This window comes from Pygoscelis adeliae, unplaced genomic scaffold (assembly GCF_000699105.1).
Source record: "Pygoscelis adeliae isolate BGI_AS28 unplaced genomic scaffold, ASM69910v1 Scaffold19, whole genome shotgun sequence".
In the NCBI taxonomy this organism is placed as follows: Eukaryota; Metazoa; Chordata; class Aves; order Sphenisciformes; family Spheniscidae; genus Pygoscelis; species Pygoscelis adeliae.
This window is the reverse complement of record NW_008825533.1, coordinates 2,066,157-2,084,240: the sequence shown is the minus strand read 5'-3', so window position 1 is coordinate 2,084,240 and position 18,084 is coordinate 2,066,157.

The following is an 18,084-nucleotide window of genomic DNA, read 5'->3' as shown; positions in this document are numbered from 1 at the left end:
CAGATAATCCTTTTTAATTTTTGCCATGGAGAGCGTGATAATAACAGCAAAACCATTAAATGGCTGAAAATCTGTTGGTACTCAGAGTTTGGCTTATCTGATTTTTTTCCCCTTTTTAATTTCCATGTGCTTGAAGAAAAATTGAGATTTCAGATAGGACTAGAGATGAAAGAGATGTGTTACGGGTGAAAATGATGCTGTTGGCTCAAGACATGAGAAATACATAGGGATTATCCAAATAATATTTTTCATAGTTTAATGCTCTGGCTGGCAAATATTCTTGGAGGGACTGAAAAAAATGACAAAGTGCAAGTATGACAAGATGGCAGCACGACTGAGCTGGAACAGAAGGAATAGTCAATCAGGTAGGGGGTAGCCATGCAGAACCCCTTTCTTCCAGAAAGTACTGAGAACTTCGTAATTAAGACAGTCTGTTTCCCAGCTCCCCTGTCATGAAAACAAATACTGTTTTATGTCTGCTGCAATTCCAGAAGGGAAGCTTGGGATAGGTCTGGATATTTGCCTTCATCTAGCTTTCTTTTGTAGAAAATCAAATTCTTGTCTTATTGTAATTGGAAAAAACCTTAGACGATAGTGTGCAGTACCCATGCAGGAGGGAGTGAGTCACTTGTCTGTCATAGTAAACTGAGTCATAACCTGGGCTTTATTACAGGCTTCTTTATTTGGCCAGGTATTGGGTTTATTTGCACTAAATACATACTTAGTTACACTAGCGAACATCTTGTTTTCTCTGTAAGTGTTAAGAGAATAGGCTTAATTATTTTCACCACTCCACATTTATTCCTGTATCAACCCAGTGACTTTGAGGAAATTTTTCCCACTTTATTTTGATATAGAGACAGATAAAAATCAAGGCATATGTAAGTATAGAAAGTGCATGTGTCTGTATACATTTTGAAAGGAAAAAAAGTAAGAATTTACATTGCACACTGAAAAGGAGTTCTCTTTGAGTTTATTCTCAGTTGAATAAACATCCTATTTATAACTTTGGTTATTTAATTCATCAGGCTGTGACTTGTAGGTACCCAACTAAGGAATCAGAAACATGTCAGAGGTGTATCCCCAAAGCCTTTTTTTGTTAAATTTTTTTAATGCCTTTGGCCATGAAGTGGAAAGTAACAATGGGCTTATAAGTCTATCATGTATAATCAGCACTTCCTGAATCTAGTAATAATAGTGATAATTTTTTGCCATTTCACATAAAAATACATCCCATGATATTTATCATTATTGAAAAAAAGTCTCACAAGAGTATCATTATTAAAAAACATGTTTCAAGACAGTGTCACAAACTCTGTAGTCAGATTTTTAGTCTCACGAATAAGTGATAAAACCATAGGCACTGGCTTCTTAGTGCATTTCGTATTTAGAAACTAAAATTATTGTGACTTCTCCCAGTTTTTTAAAATGGTACTCATGAAATTCCAGGAAAGCCCTGGAGGAGAAAATGTTATTTCACTCCTACTACCTCCTGCCTTGACAGTGAGAAGTGACAGCATCTCTGTCACTGTAAAGTTTTCCTCTGGTTGCCTGGTGTCTTGACAGGACCTGTGCGCTGGACTTTCTCCTCTGTGTCCCTGCTGAAGGCCAGGCAGCAGCAGACACAGAAAGGCTCACCGTATGCAGTATGCTTTGCTGGCATTTTTCATAGGACAATTTTGTGCGTTGTTTACCACACATTTATATGGAATATATGCTCAGATCACTGTGTGTTTACTACATGACAGTAGAGCTTTGCAAGTTAAAGATGGTCTGGAATTCTTTCATAAAAGGGAATTTAATGAGAAAACATCAGAATTTCAAAACATAAACTCTTTGTGGAAATACCAATGTTGCAAAAAGGTTGACCAGAAAGTGAGGTCCATACTTGTTTGATTCAAGCTTAAATCTTGCATCAGGTTAGACATGAAACTGTAGCATTCTAAATCTACTTTGTAGTATTGCAGGAGGAGTGTGAGATGTGTTGCCTTTAAGGGAGCATGCAGTTGACGCAATACCTAACTGTGCTATGTGGTTTCCATTCGGACTGGTGGGAGTTAAGAAGACAAGGAGAAAAGCAGGACACAAGGAGAAGGATGAGAAAACAAATGCGGAGAGAGATGCTCTAAATTTAGACATACTGTAAATTACTAATCTATAATACTGCTTACCAATTTGTTATTCCATTACTGTTTTTCATTCTGTAAACTGGAGTTCAGAATATAATCCATCTTAAAATAAGCAAAACATGTTAGCCACACGGACAGTTAAAGCAAATCTTGGTACCTCCTGATAGTTTTATTTTGTTTAAAAATAAAAAAAGGAGGGGAAGCAGGGAAGTAAGAGAAGTAGTTTGTTCTTGGATATGTGTGTGCACGTTCCTATGTCCAAACAGTTGGGGAAGATACTGGCATTAGCTAAATGGCCTGAATGCCAAAATGATAATAAGTACTAAATTTCTGAAGAATTATGAATTTCAGAACTAAAATTAGTCATGTGTATATGAAAGTGGTTTAATTTGGGAGTACCTGTAATCCTGGCTTCCGTTTAATTTGGTGTTCAAGACCTGAAGCACAAAGCCTGCAAGCTGCTCTGCATAGGGAGGCTGTTGTGTCTTTGAAGATCCCCTTTGATGTCCATGGAACAGATTACACTTGAAGTCAGGTAAATCTTTGAAATGTCAGGATTGTCATAATGCTTCCCATTCAGAAGATCTAGAAATGGAAGCTAACATTTAAGAATCACTTCTTTAGGGCACCCTAGCAAGTTTTATGAAGGTGCTGTGCAGACTTAGTATCATTTGCAGTCTGTGTAGAACTGTTAGTATCTGTGGTTATCACAAGGAAGAGCATTGACTGCTTGCCCAGTATGGTGGTTAGTCTTCAGGTAGTCCAAATGGTTTTTCTTTTTATGGGTCAAATCCTGTGACCAACTGCTAAGGCATCTAAACCCATTGAAGTGGTCTTTCTCAAAGGCTGAACTCCAGATCTTCCTAGAGCAGGATCTGAAATAACATTCTTTGAATAACCATCTAGAATAATATGTGTTTGGGTTTTGGTGGTATTGTGGGTTTTTTTAATTTTCTGTGAATTCTTATCAATTGATAAGATCTCTCTTGTCCCGCTTGGATTGTAGCAGGTCAGCAGCCCATATCAAAGCGCATTGGCATGAGGGAGAACGGACATGGTAGACTGGCTTTTAGCTCTTAATTCTAAAAGGTGTTGTATTTCCCCCTTACCTCCCTTAGCAAAAGCTAAAAAAAAAAAATTACTTGCTAGTACTGCCACGGAACAATACTCAAGTTCAGCCACTGTCAGCTTAACCTAAAAAATTCAGACTTTTCCCAGGAGGAAATGAGGACACACATAAGAGGTGTTCCCACAGGTGCCCTGTGATCTCCTTTCATTCTGGCTAATGAAATCTTTTGGTCTTGCTTTGCCCCAAGAAATGGCCTGCTCAGATCCTCTGCTATAGAATGTCATTGAAAAGATGAGTGTTTGATACTTTTCCTTCTATATTATGTTCATCTGAAACCTAGACCTGCATGGTAACAGTGAGGGGAAAGCAAAAAACAAAACAAAACAAAAAGCAAGCTAACAGAAAACATCCAGGCACTTGCCAAATTTGTTTAGAGAGGAAAAATCACAGTTAAATCTCATTAAAATCTATAGGTTTCATTATATATAGCCTGGATAGCATAACAAAAGTGTTCTTCCTTAGAAGAGGAATGTAGGGAGTGTCAGTCACTTCTCCCTTCACCACAATAGCAGCAAGAAAAGTTGGAGATAGAATCATAGAATAGTTTGGGTTGGAAAGGACCTTTAAAGCTCCCTTCCTTTAAAGATAAGATAGAGAGAGAGGCGGGATCCAACTCCTCATAACTACCCCTTCCCTTTTGGTCTATTGATGATCTCTCTTTGCATCTCTAGCAATGGAGGACAGAAAAGCCCGGCCTTCTCCTCCTACAAGAGGGTCTTTGTTTCCTCTGTCTGATGAAGTAGTTCTCATTGTTCAGATGCTGATACCAGAGGAAAGGGGATTTTTGACGTCTACAGAATCTACATTGCTCATAATAAAACAGGTCCACCATACACAGCCAGGCACAATTGCCACAACAGCCTCTACTGCTTAATTCCTGATCCTCTCCTTGGCATAGCTTTGAGGTATATCAGCTCTCGGAAAATGCTTGGTAGAGTCTGGAGAATGGTGGGATTTAAAGACTTGGTAGTAGATGGATTGGATGAGTCACCTACGGGGAAAGTGATTTATGGACCTCATAATGGTTTTGTGTTTGTTTTTTTTTTTTTAAAAAAAAGATGACCATAGGCAAAGATGTGTTTGTTGGTTCTACACACTGTTTTTAATAATCTGTGTTTTGTTCTGTTCAGTCAAATTTGTATTGCAGTCAGAGCAGGTTTTCATACAAAAAGCTAACCAATAAGCTTTGGACCTGGCTTATTAGAAAATATCTGATTTCTTTAGGACTAGGTATCTGATGGATTTATGAGGAAGTAGATGATTATGGATGTAGTGATAATTTTTCTGTTAATCCCCCCTTAAAAAAAAAAAAAAAAAAAAAAAAATTACTTGCTAGTACTGCCACGGAACAATACTCAAGTTCAGCCACTGTCAGCTTAACCTAAAAAATTCAGACTTTTCCCAGGAGGAAATGAGGACACACATAAGAGGTGTTCCCACAGGTGCCCTGTGATCTCCTTTCATTCTGGCTAATGAAATCTTTTGGTCTTGCTTTGCCCCAAGAAATGGCCTGCTCAGATCCTCTGCTATAGAATGTCATTGAAAAGATGAGTGTTTGATACTTTTCCTTCTATATTATGTTCATCTGAAACCTAGACCTGCATGGTAACAGTGAGGGGAAAGCAAAAAACAAAACAAAACAAAAAGCAAGCTAACAGAAAACATCCAGGCACTTGCCAAATTTGTTTAGAGAGGAAAAATCACAGTTAAATCTCATTAAAATCTATAGGTTTCATTATATATAGCCTGGATAGCATAACAAAAGTGTTCTTCCTTAGAAGAGGAATGTAGGGAGTGTCAGTCACTTCTCCCTTCACCACAATAGCAGCAAGAAAAGTTGGAGATAGAATCATAGAATAGTTTGGGTTGGAAAGGACCTTTAAAGCTCCCTTCCTTTAAAGATAAGATAGAGAGAGAGGCGGGATCCAACTCCTCATAACTACCCCTTCCCTTTTGGTCTATTGATGATCTCTCTTTGCATCTCTAGCAATGGAGGACAGAAAAGCCCGGCCTTCTCCTCCTACAAGAGGGTCTTTGTTTCCTCTGTCTGATGAAGTAGTTCTCATTGTTCAGATGCTGATACCAGAGGAAAGGGGATTTTTGACGTCTACAGAATCTACATTGCTCATAATAAAACAGGTCCACCATACACAGCCAGGCACAATTGCCACAACAGCCTCTACTGCTTAATTCCTGATCCTCTCCTTGGCATAGCTTTGAGGTATATCAGCTCTTGGACAATGCTTGGTAGAGTCTGGAGAATGGTGGGATTTAAAGACTTGGTAGTAGATGGATTGGATGAGTCACCTACGGGGAAAGTGATTTATGGACCTCATAATGGTTTTGTGTTTGTTTTTTTTTTTTTAAAAAAAAGATGACCATAGGCAAAGATGTGTTTGTTGGTTCTACACACTGTTTTTAATAATCTGTGTTTTGTTCTGTTCAGTCAAATTTGTATTGCAGTCAGAGCAGGTTTTCATACAAAAAGCTAACCAATAAGCTTTGGACCTGGCCTATTAGAAAATATCTGATTTCTTTAGGACTAGGTATCTGATGGATTTATGAGGAAGTAGATGATTATGGATGTAGTGATAATTTTTCTGTTAAAAATAGAAGCAATACAGTACCCTGGGAAATATAAGTTCATGCAACTTGTATTTCATGCTACTGAATAGATAAGCATTTTCAGCAAATGCTTACAGCTATGATTTTCAACCAGTGATTTTGAAGATAAACACAGAGGTCTCTAGCACTGATAAATACTGTGCTTTTTATGTTTTTACTTTCTTTTAACTACTTTGTGATCATGGTTTTTACTCTAATTTGCACATCTGACAATGAAACCTACCATATTTAACTTCATGCTTACTTTTATTTATAGCATGTTTCAAGAAAATAAAAGACTGTAGTGGAGTGCAATAGTGTCTGTCTTTGATCTGTAATTATTCAAAATGCTTTCTATTGTGATGCCTTGTAGATTGATTTCAATAGTTAAGCTTTTCGGACAATGTTGTTAGGCTTGCTTGGCACCTGCTGCAAGGAAAATATTCATATTGCATTGTCTTTCTTTCAGTCACCTACCAGGGTAGATGTATACAGAAGAACCAGGTTGCAAAATGCTGAAATTGTTGTTTGAAGTGACTTCTCTTGAACTGTGTGCAATATCCTGATACTTTGAAAGCAGCTTTCATAACCTAAATCACTTTATTTCTGAATAACATAGCAGTAGACTACAGCAAATGCCTTTGTCCAGAGTAATAAATGTCTGATCCCATTTAGGCTTTCTTGTATAACACAAACACAAATAGAGGATAAATATTTTTTATTGACTTGTCCAAATTGTCTTACATACATCTTGCATGTTTGATTTAAGCAAGACTAGCAGGAGCCAATTGCAGAAATTTCTGGCTTAGTAACCCAGCAATCGGGAATACTACTGAGACAAAACTGATATGTCACTAGAACACACTAAAGGGCTCAGAAGTTTCTAGAAACTTCTTAAAATAATAGCTTTAAACTACTTAGCAAGAAAATTGTAGCAGATAAGTAACAAGTGGAAAATCATAAAAGGCTGCACACAAATTGAAAAGCAAACAATACCAACTGAATGAAGTTCAAATAAAAATAAATTGGGCTAAAAAAGGAAGAACTAATCAGAAACGTGAGAAATAGAAAGTGTGATTTAAACATTGCTGGTTTAAAAAATAAATGAGACAGGAAATTGGAAGAAAGGATAGAAGTAATACTACGAGGAAATAAAATCCTAAGAAATTGTCTTAAGAATTCTTTTGGTGATACAATATAACTAAGCAATGGAGAAAACAGTTCAAATACTCCTTCTGTTGACAATATTGAGGAGGAATAATGCCATCAAATTAATGGACTTACTTTGGACTTGCACAAGAGTAATGCAAGTAGCATTTGGATTTAAACTGATTCTGCTGATCTCGTTAGAAGTTGTTGTATAACAGCTCCTGGCTTAGAGATCTTGAGCACCAGCGGTCTGATCCAACTTTCTGGAAGAGTTTTGCTTTTAACTTCCCTGGGAGATTTATTAGGCCTTAAACCTGCAGGAGATCCAAGTGTTATGCAAATAATGCTTTTATCATTCAGGATGTTCAGCACTGCTGTGTGTTATGTACTCCTTCTCTTTGCTGGTAATGAGGCAGTATAATCAGGGGGAGCACTGCCTGTGTCTTGGCTACGGGGCTTGTGCAAAACAGCAGCTCTTGCCTTCAGCTCTGATGGGGAGAAAACCTAATTTAGAGCGGGGATAATGTCCTAGCCCCACAGTGGCAACCGACTGCGGATGTAACTGCCTCGTGGTAGGCAGTGGTCTGGGACAGCTTAGTAAAAAAAATATTTTCAGAAAGTTAATCTGAGGTCAAGACCAAAGCAAAGAAATGGCAGCAGTTAACCCATTGCGATTCTGGTCTGTGGCATGGGTCCCTGGGCAGTACGGAGGCATGCGCGGGGCTAGTGACAATAATTTGTGTTTGGGGAGGGGAGGGATCAATAGCTGTTAAAAAAAAAAAAAAAATCTAAGCCCGTTCTCAGAGAAGAAAAGAAATTAAATGTTCCAGTGGCAAACACACAACTACAACATACACAAAATAACGGGTGGTTCCTTTAATGAGCCCCACAAGTAGAGGGAAAAAGAAAGGAATTCCCTAATGAGCCTCCGGGTTGTTGTTAATAGCTTCATTTGAGAAGAAATACCTTGAATTTCAGACTCCACTGTTATATTCTATTTATCGGTGTTTTTATTGTAGTCCCTTTGTTCGTCAAGATCAGGCAGTAGCAATCTATTTGTGTACCCACAATAACTCTTTTATATTTCCTGTCGGTGAATAATGAGGCTTCTCTAATCACCTGTTTGTGCTATAACTACTGTGTTCTTTGTTGTTGGCATAAATTACTGGATGCCAACAGCAAATGATAAAAAATAACATTTGTAAGTTAGGGCATGGGACTGGAGTCAGGAAACGGTCTGCATTTTATGTTTGGGGAAGGAGAGAAAGAAAACTGAATGAAGTTAATCGTATGAACACATTTGAAAATAAGTTGATGTACAAGGATAGAAAGAACTAGGAGACAGGTGGTCATCTTGCCCTGCTGTGTGGATCCCGCCAGTCACTGTGGATCAGTAAAATAAGCAAAATAAGCTGCATTCAGTGCTGTGTTTTACACTTGTATACAAAAATACATTCAGTCCCCCAAAGTGTACACTTTTACACTTAAAGCTTTATACTCCTATATGTTTTATCTGCTTATTTTCTGTAGGTGTCCTACAGAATTCTTCTCTGTAGGAGAAGAATTTATGGTGAACCAGAAGAGAGTATTTTTAGGTACCTTCTATATAATAGAGATGGCATGTGAGAAAGCAGCTCTTCTCATTAGAAGGCAAGCTTTACTTCTCAGGAGTATTCCACAAAACATTTTTTGTGTCAGGAATTGTTGATTTGTTGAAACTGGAAGGCTTTGTAGATGTGTGATACTTCAATTTTGATTAAGAAGTATTTTATTATCAGTATCAGAAACTGAAATGTGTCACGACAAAGTGTACTGAATTTTCTTTTAAAATTATCTTTAATTTTCAGATTAATCGTTTTTTATAGAAACAAATTCAATAAGATCCACCATCTGAATTCCCAACTGCAATAATTACCATAAATAATTACTGAGAATTGAACAATAAACTCAAATACAGTTGTGAATTGTATATTTGAAAATGTTAAACCCCCTCAAGCTCTTTCAAATAATGCTATTTCTGTGCTTTACAGGTTTAAGAACTCTTTAGCTGTGACAAAAAAATCTAGAAATACCATCTATACCCTTAGAATTTAAATAGTTCTCTCAGTCTGAATTATTCTTTCTTTTTAATATATCTATTTCCTGTCTGTGCTGGTTTTGGCAGGAATAGAGTTAATTTTCTTCATAGTAGCTCATATGGCGTTATGTTTTGGATTTGTGCTGGAACCAGTGTTGATAACACAGGGATGTTTTCGTTACTGCTGAGCAGTGCTGACACAGAGTCAAGGCCTTTTCTGCCCCTCACCCCACCCCACCAGCGAGGAGACTGGGGGTGCACAAGAAGTTGGGAGGTGACATGGCCAGGACAGCTGACCCCAACTGACCCAAGGGATATCCCACACCACATGACGTCATGCTCAGCACATAAAGCTGGGGAAGAAGAAGGAAGGGGGGAGGTTCAGAGTGATGGCGTTTGTCTTCCCAAGTCACCGTTAGGCGTGATGGAGCCCTGCTTTCCCAGAGATGGCTGAGCACCTGCCTGCCCATGGGAAGCAGTGAATGAATGCCTTGTTTTGCTTTGCTTGCGTGTGTGCCTTTGCTTTACCGATTAAACTGTCTTTATCTCAACCCACGAGTTTTCTCACTTTTACCCTTCCGATTCTCTTCCCCATCCCACCAGGGGTAAGTGAGCGAGCGGCTGGGTGGTGCCTAGTTGCCCGCTGGAGTTAAACCACAACACTGCGCTACAACAATCAGATGGCTTTGAAAGGCCTTCCACAGTAGTATCCTAATGCTTTGTTTTAAAATGCAATAAATTTAATCTACTTTTATCTCAGACTTAATTGAGAATTAAAATGATCATTCTTTCATCTTTTCAACTTAAAGGCCTCTAAGGTTTTACAGAGCACAGTGAATTTTCCATGATTTTTTTCCACGAGGAGCTCTATTCGCATGAAGTCTTCTGAGAGAAAAGATATTTATGTCCAGGAGTGTTTTCCATTCTGGATCGTTTATTTGTTTCTGAAGATGGTAGTGATCTAGAATTTTATTTTGTATACTTTACATATTATATACTTTTATGTACTTTATATGCACATCTATATATGTATGTATAGATAATACATGTGTTGTATTAGTATAGTGCTAGCACAAGACAAATCCATATAAAGACCTCATTCTTAGTCTAAAAAAACTACAGACTTCTGTTGTGGCATTCCATGTTTACAAATGGTAGGAGTGTGGAAAGTGGAAAGATCAGAAGGCATTGATATACAGTGACAAAGGCTTATGACTTTAATTGTACCTATTAAACTGTAATCACCTTCCTCCCTTTGTTCCTCTACGCTTGATTGAAAAAGGCATTAATTTGTTTTTTATAGATTAAATATATTCATTTTATATATATATATTCATAACATTCAGTAGTATCACCTCCTTTTTAGTATTTTTCCCTTTCCTTTGGTATTTACTCTCTGCCTAGTCCTGTGTTTTTAAAAATATATGGTATACATGCAGACTCAGGACACCGTTAAGTGCCAAAGAACAGCAATTGCATTTCAAACAGTATGTCGTGGACATCCTATATATAATTAACCACATTAACATTACCTGGATGCAGTTAATAAAGCAAAGCTGCAAAAAAAAATATAGCAGGCCAGTTAGGCAAATCCTCCTTTTTGTTTTTCCTAGTAATTAAGCCAGAGAGGGAGACCAGCTTTATTATCAGGTCTGCTTATGACATGCTGTTGAATCTGGGATGTAGCTGGGATGTTTGGAAGGGCAGGTCAATGACTTGGCCTTGAGACTAGAAGCAATTGTAGTGCACTTCAGTTCTCCAGATATTTTGGTTGTCTTGTGGTGCCAGACAAGAAACTGCTTGTTACAGGAACATTTGTCTATGTTCAGAAGCTGGAACAGTACAGATATTTAGCTTAATAGTCAAGGATCTATATGTACCATTACTAAAATAACAGTTAAGGTCCCTCTTAGAATATGGTGTACTAAAAGCATCACATTCTCAGCCACTCCATTTGTGAATATCTTTCACTTATACTGTTCTCTGCCAGACTTTTTTCTTTCTCATTCTTTTTCAATTACTATTCCCAGTTCTTCATTCTCAAATCTTACTCTATATCAAGCAACAAGTAGCAAGTGCATTCAAGCAGCTACCCATCTTTGTTTAGGTTTGGCTTACAAATTACACTAGAAAATAAAAATAAATTAAAAACCACTGCCAAGAATACAGTTTGTTAGTGCAGTGTGGCCATACTGAGACAAGATTTGACATACACAAACTGTTTTCTTACTTAACATTCCTGTAAACTGTCATATAGTAAAGTGGCTTTTAAAGTCTGAGACAGTCCTTGCAGCATGGCTTTGAGTGCTTGGATGGCCACTGTGAAAGAAAAACTGAGGAAAGCTGCAGAGCAGTGAGGCTAAGTGGTTGCTTAAGGTCAGGGCTGTGCTGCACGAGTGAGTACAATGCGGATGTGCGTGAAGCAACTGTGACCATCAAACGATTTTATGTAATCCAATTTACCAGCTTGGCTAAGTCCTTGTTTTAAGTGTCTTTGTGTCACATGCTGCTGCATGGAATAAGTGCCCTCAGAGGTTCACGCTCAGTTCTTGCCTGATGCCTTTAGTTAACACGTGCCTGGTAGATACGTTGTTTCATCTAATTTTATATTGTATTTGGGGAAAACCGAGAGCTAGAAGAAACCTCCTTTACAAGTAATAGTATGCTACACAATCTATACTGGAGTCTTTATATGTGCAAAAGTTTCATATTTTATTCTGTTTCTGAACAAGTTTAAACAAATAAGGTAAAAATTGCATCTGTTCATCTTTCCAGAGACTCTTAGCAAAAATTACCAAACGGGTTTTCATTATTCATCCACAGAGCTTTACATGTTACTGCCAGCTGCATCATCCAAAATAAACAGAATCACTTCTTTATTGTAGCTGACAGCTGTAATGCCCTTATTATTTCATATCTTTCACAGGAGGGACACATATCTTCATTACCTAATTATTATTCTGAGTGTGATCAGTAACATCACCTTCCTGTAAAGTCAGAAAGAAAATGATGAAAACCAGCAGTACTGTTATGTCTCCTTAGGTGACATGTCTTTTTTGATGGTGACAGAACTTTCATGGTGATAGATTTAAATATCCGTGTGGCCAAAAAATGCATGAAATGAATGCAGTAAGATCAGCTAATTATAACAATGGAAACTTACAGAATGTTTTGCTTTATTCTCTTTAGCTGCAGGGTTTGGTATAATAGAAGAGAAGAGCTCACTGTAGAAAAAGTTCATGTAGGCAAGAGTGTTCAGTGCCAGCATGTCTGTTAAAATGGTCATCTACCACGCCGTTGGGCTTTGGAAGTGAATCCCTTGATTGCCTCCACGTCCTATGCTCACTTTGCTTCTGCCTGTAGAGGGGTTTTGATGGGCGCGAGCTGAATTCGTTCCCGAGGACATCCAACTAGAAGCTGTACTCAAGTGGAGACCCTCATGGTTATTTAAGGGTCTGAACCAACCTTGGGTCATTTGGGCACCTTCAAATCACATGGAGGGAAGGGTTTAGATCTGAAACAAAATCCACAGACTTTCATGTAATGTAGGTACAGAAGCCTGAGCACTGCATGCTTTGAAATACTGATCTGCTCGTGTTGTGCCAGGCTATTTTCTACTTTAGACATAGCCAATGCTGACTGCTTCACATGGCATATTTTCAAATATGTTTTGCAGTTTGGAATATTGCTTGAAAGCAAAAAATATTCCTTCATTTTTAGTATGCATTCTAAAACTGTTGATGGAGGTGAATGTGTGTGTATTTTTTTATAAATGTATATATTTTTTGATATATGTAGACATATATTTAAGGGTTTTTACAGGATGCATTTGGTACTTACATGATTTTTCAAAATTTTGAAAAGTGAATTATAAAGTTTGCATGTTATGTATTTTGGATACCTAACTTGCGGTATTAAATGCTGCCCATTTCTTCAACAGTGTTGACACCTTTTGTAAAAATGTGACCAAATAAGGTATTTGAGAGTGGATATCCAAAACCAGAAGTAACTAGAGCTGGATGAATACTTTTTGAAGTGTAATGAGAATAGGTTTAGAATTCATAATGTTTTAAGGTATTTCATTTTGGTGAAGTTAGGAGGATATAATGAAATGTAACTAGAGTTTTAAAAACTGTTAATGATGACTTTGTAATGGCTCAGCTTTTGAATTTGGATTTACTTAGGATGGGAAAAGATAAATTCACCAGTGCTGAGATTAATAATTGCCTAGCAACCGGTGCCTGAATATATCCAATATAAGGCAAACAAAGGGAAAACAAAGCACTTTCATCCCCATATATATGAAGTATGTATAAGTATATAAGTATGGAGCTAAATATATGTGTGTGTATGTATACACATACACACACACTCTGGTGCTTCCAAATTGCTAAACTCAAAAGCTGTGGAGCATAAAAAAGAGAAATTGAAAGGTAAAACTGGGATGTAAAGTGTGGATAAAAATTGGGAATATTTATTTAAAAGTAATAATTCTACAATAAATGTTTTGTTTTGGTTTTTTTTTAAACCATCTTACTTCACTGATGAAGTTAAAGTAGAAACTGGAAGGATAACTGTCAAGACCAGTAAGAATATGTGTACCTGAATGCTCTTAGTCAATAAGGAAGAGAAGAAAGGAAGATGTTACCTGTCTAGAGAAGGTCATAAACACTTACGACTGTTTATTTTAAAGGGCAGCCTTTGGACTGTGCTGCTGATTTGACTGTGTGCATGGAATTTCTCTCCATGGAAAGCAGGGGATGGGCAAGAGAGAAGCTGCTGTGTGTCTGAGTTGTTTCCTGATCAGGGGGTGGAGGCATTTCCAGAGCCTTGGGAACCATGAATATTTTTAAGAAAGATTTAGGAAGAGCTAATAATTGAAAGCTCAGTGTAGGTTAAATCAAATAAGAAATCTAGATCCCTATATTGGCCATCTCATGGCCATGGATGGATGGCTAGTAGGATCTCATGGCTAGCAGGCTCAAGTGGAGCCTACTAGCAGTTAGTGGAGAAGCCTGCAGGAGCCCAGCTGATTTTTGACACAAACCAGTGAAGCTGTATCAGGAGATCTGCAAAACAGTAATTTCTAGCAAGAAATGTGAATATTTTATTAACTGAGAAATTTCAAGTGAACATACTACTAAAAATCTTCTGATCAGCTTTAAAAACAAAGGACAAGTGACTGGAAATAATAATGTATTCCCATCATGACTTGATATCTCTCTGAAAGTTTTAATTGAACAAAACAACTTAATGGAGAGACAGTTTAGCCTAAGTGCCTTGTACAGAAAGTCTCAATTTAAGCTCTTATTCTTTCCCTTTTCATAAACCTCTCTCACCCCATAGATCTAAACAGGTGCAGAAATACAGGTTGATTCACGTGTTAGTGAGTTGCAAATAATTGTATAAACACGGCTGATGTGGATGACAGCTGAAATCAAATGAGTACGTGCAAGGAGTGCCTAGGTGATTTTTGCCAGCTTTGTTGAGCATGCAGAGAGAAAAGATATTGTGGAAGGTTGTGTTGATAGGGATTAGGGCATCTTCGTTAAAGGCATTTATCAGCTATCTCCCTGCTTGTGTAGGCAGCATCATTGCTGTTAGCTGATGTTGGGTGCTAGGGATGGTGTGCCACTGGTACCATCAGCTGACCAGTTTGGGGGAATATATATCTTTTCCTTTGATGAAACAATGTCTCAACTGATGACAGCTTTCCCCAAATCCTCGTGACAGTGTGTGCATGAAACATTTTTCACAAGTTGTAAAAATATTCAGAAGTCCATTATATAACCATATTCCTCCTTTAATCACTTCTGAGCCATTTTTTACTAACAAATATTTGAAATTACTGGAATAGTTAATCTTCTTCCTTGCAGAGCCAGTTGGCATAGAAATGAACTCTCTGCAACCTATGAAAGAGAGAAGAGTTTACTTTTTAAGCTGTTTTCTGTTTCTACTTGTATTTCATATTGTCAAACATCAGATGCTTAGAAAGTCTGTAACACAACAGGCTGAAGTACAGTGACCCACTGCTCTTTCACATTCAAATGAATAAAGTAGCTCATACTGTAGACCTTTAGAAAGGGAAGAGATTATACTTTTTTAAGGCAGAAGGGGATTTATTATGATAGAAATTAATCTCTGCACACATTACTTTAGGGCTCTATTCTAACCCTGAAAGTAGGGACACGCTTTTACAGTATTGTACTATTAGACTGAATCCAAAGCTTAAGTCAGGACTTCATCTTCACCCAGGATTAATGTTTCAGTCCAGTCCCAGAGTGGTACTCGAACAAGAATTGTCTGCATAGAATAATCTGATCTTCTTTTCATAATACCATCTCAGGTTTTCAAAAATCAGCTGGTGCATCCCCTCAGATTACAAGACTGGAAAAAGTTAACTTTAAAGAAATGTTTATGCCTAGTTGACAAGGGTATGTTGCAGTTGTCCTCCACAACTACAAGCTACAGCTTGCTTAAGTGCATACAGTCTCTTGATCCCAGAGGCTTTCAGAACAAGCAGCAACTACCTCAATTTTTGTGAGACCTGTGATAAAATCATGAGTTTATTATTGAGATTTACGTTCTCCTGTAAGTTTTCCCATCTAATTCGTATGCAGACATTTAGAGTTGATAATATCAGTTTATTCATTTTCTAAAACCATTTCAACAGTCTGCCATGAATATTCTAGTTAGAAAGTTAGCTGAACCTTCTACCTGCATAGTAAGTAAATCAGCCTAGAAAACAAGCAGAAGGAGGTAGATGAGAAACTTTAACTTCCCTTTCAAATAATAAGGGATACAAGTTAATTATTCAATTGTTTTTTACCTTAGGAAAAACAAATTAGCTGCCTCACCATTAAATCTTAAAAAAAAACAGCTTACAAATTTCTTAAAAGAACTGCGGAGTTCATCGGTTTTCATGTTCATATTTTGCATCTCTGCACAGGTGTATCTTCAATATGATTTATGCTTCTGTTTCTCAATAGTGGTTCAGCTGTGAAGAAATAGATTTGAACTTGGACACTGTACAGATGATTCTGTAAATCAGAAAACTATTAAAGCTCTTTTTCTGAAAATTGATTTTAACGTGAAATTGCTAGTAGTAACAAGTACTTTCTCAGTCTTCTTCTGAAGTTCAGTTGCTCTTCTGGGCTTCAGAACTGAGGCTCATTTTCACTGTCCCTAGACCAAATTTCTATTGACTGGCTATTTTCTGGGCTGTTCATTCTTTGGTGCCACCTGGAGATTTCTTCTTTGTAACAAGTTTTATTCTCATGAAAGGGAATAGTTATTAATTTTATTTCTTTGGAGAGAGCTTTTAAAATAAGCCATATTTCATTTAGCAATATAGGAAACAGAATAAAATTATAGCTGCTGGTTTAGGTAGGAACCATGGTCCACTGCTTCCCATCAATGGTGAAACCAAATGTTTGAACTACAAAACACCCATTATATAGCATACCAGTAAAGAGTGTTGTACCTCCCTAACAACTTGCGTGGCTAGCACCCTGAACTTGTATGTTATTATGTTTGCAACTGTTTACCTGCAGGTTTCATCATACCTTTTGTTTCAATGGTTGTCAGCATCTCCTTGGACTCCTACAGCATCAGTATGTTTACCTCAGTATCAGCTTCTGTAAAGTGCAGTGCATCAATATGTAATGCATACTAAATGTGTTCATATTTATATTTAATGCATGTTATATAAAAGAATAAATAGGGTTGAATTTTTCCATGCACAGTTTCTATTTCATGGAATATGCTCTATTCTTCAATTATAGAAGAAAATGTGCCCAAACACCCAAATCATCTTTCTTCTATCACTTCTTTCCTTCCAGTTTCGAAACTTGTGAATCGACACGATTTTTTGAAGACACGGTTCTTTCTTTGTCATCATTTCATTGACTCAAGCAGATGTTTCTTACAGTAACACTTCTGCCAGAAATCTTAACAGTTATCATTCTAAGTGTTATAAGATAGTTGAGGGAAATTGTATTCATTTCAGGCTAATGATTTTGTGCATAGGGACTGAAATGCTTCTCCCATGCCTAATTCAGGATACTGTACTGTAGCTTTTGGCAGGTATTCCTATCCCAGCAGCTCTAGTGTTAAAGAGTAAATAGTTTTAAGTTGGAGTAAATAGCTTTCTCTTTTTTTCATTCACAAACTTTAATGAACTGCAAATTGATTTGTGTAGAGTAATGGTAGCTGGCTGGTCTATGTTCTTTTACATAGTAGTGCTTTACAAAGAGTGCTTTACAAAGTAGTGCATGCAGGTGGTTGTGGACGGTATTTTTCTGTTTGCACAGTGCATCTTCTTTAGCCTTCATATCACAGAAATTGTTTTCCTAAACTCTGTGAATTTCTGTTCTTGACAAGGATTGATGGACAACTGGAGTGCTGCAATGGATGGCTATAAACTCTTCAGAAGGGATAGGCAAGGAAGGAGAGGTGGTGGGGTAGCCCTGTGCATTAGGGGTTGTTTTGATTGTCTAGAGCTTAATGATGGTGATGATAGGGTTGAGTGTTTATGGGTAAGAATCAGGGGGAAGGCCAACAAGGCAGATATCATGGTAGGAGTCTGTTATAGACCACCCAACCAGGATGAAGAGGCAGATGAAATAGTCTATAAGCAGCTGGGAGAAGTCTCACAGTCGCTAGCTCTTGTTCTCATGGGGGACTTCAACTTACCAGATGTCTGCTGGAAATATAACACGGCAGAGAGGAAACAGTCTAAGAGGTTCCTGGAGTGAGTGGAAGATAACTTGCTGACACAGCTGGTAAGTGAGCCAACTAGGGAAGGTGCCCCACTGGACCTGTTGTTTGCGAACAGAGAAGGACTTGTGGGTGATGTGACACTTGGAGGATGTCTTGGGCGTAGCAATCACGAAATAATAGTTTTTGATTCTTGGAGAAGTAAGGAGGGGGGTCAGCAGAACGGCTCCCTTGGACTTCCGGAGGGCAGACTTTGGCCTGTTTAGGAGCCTGGTTGA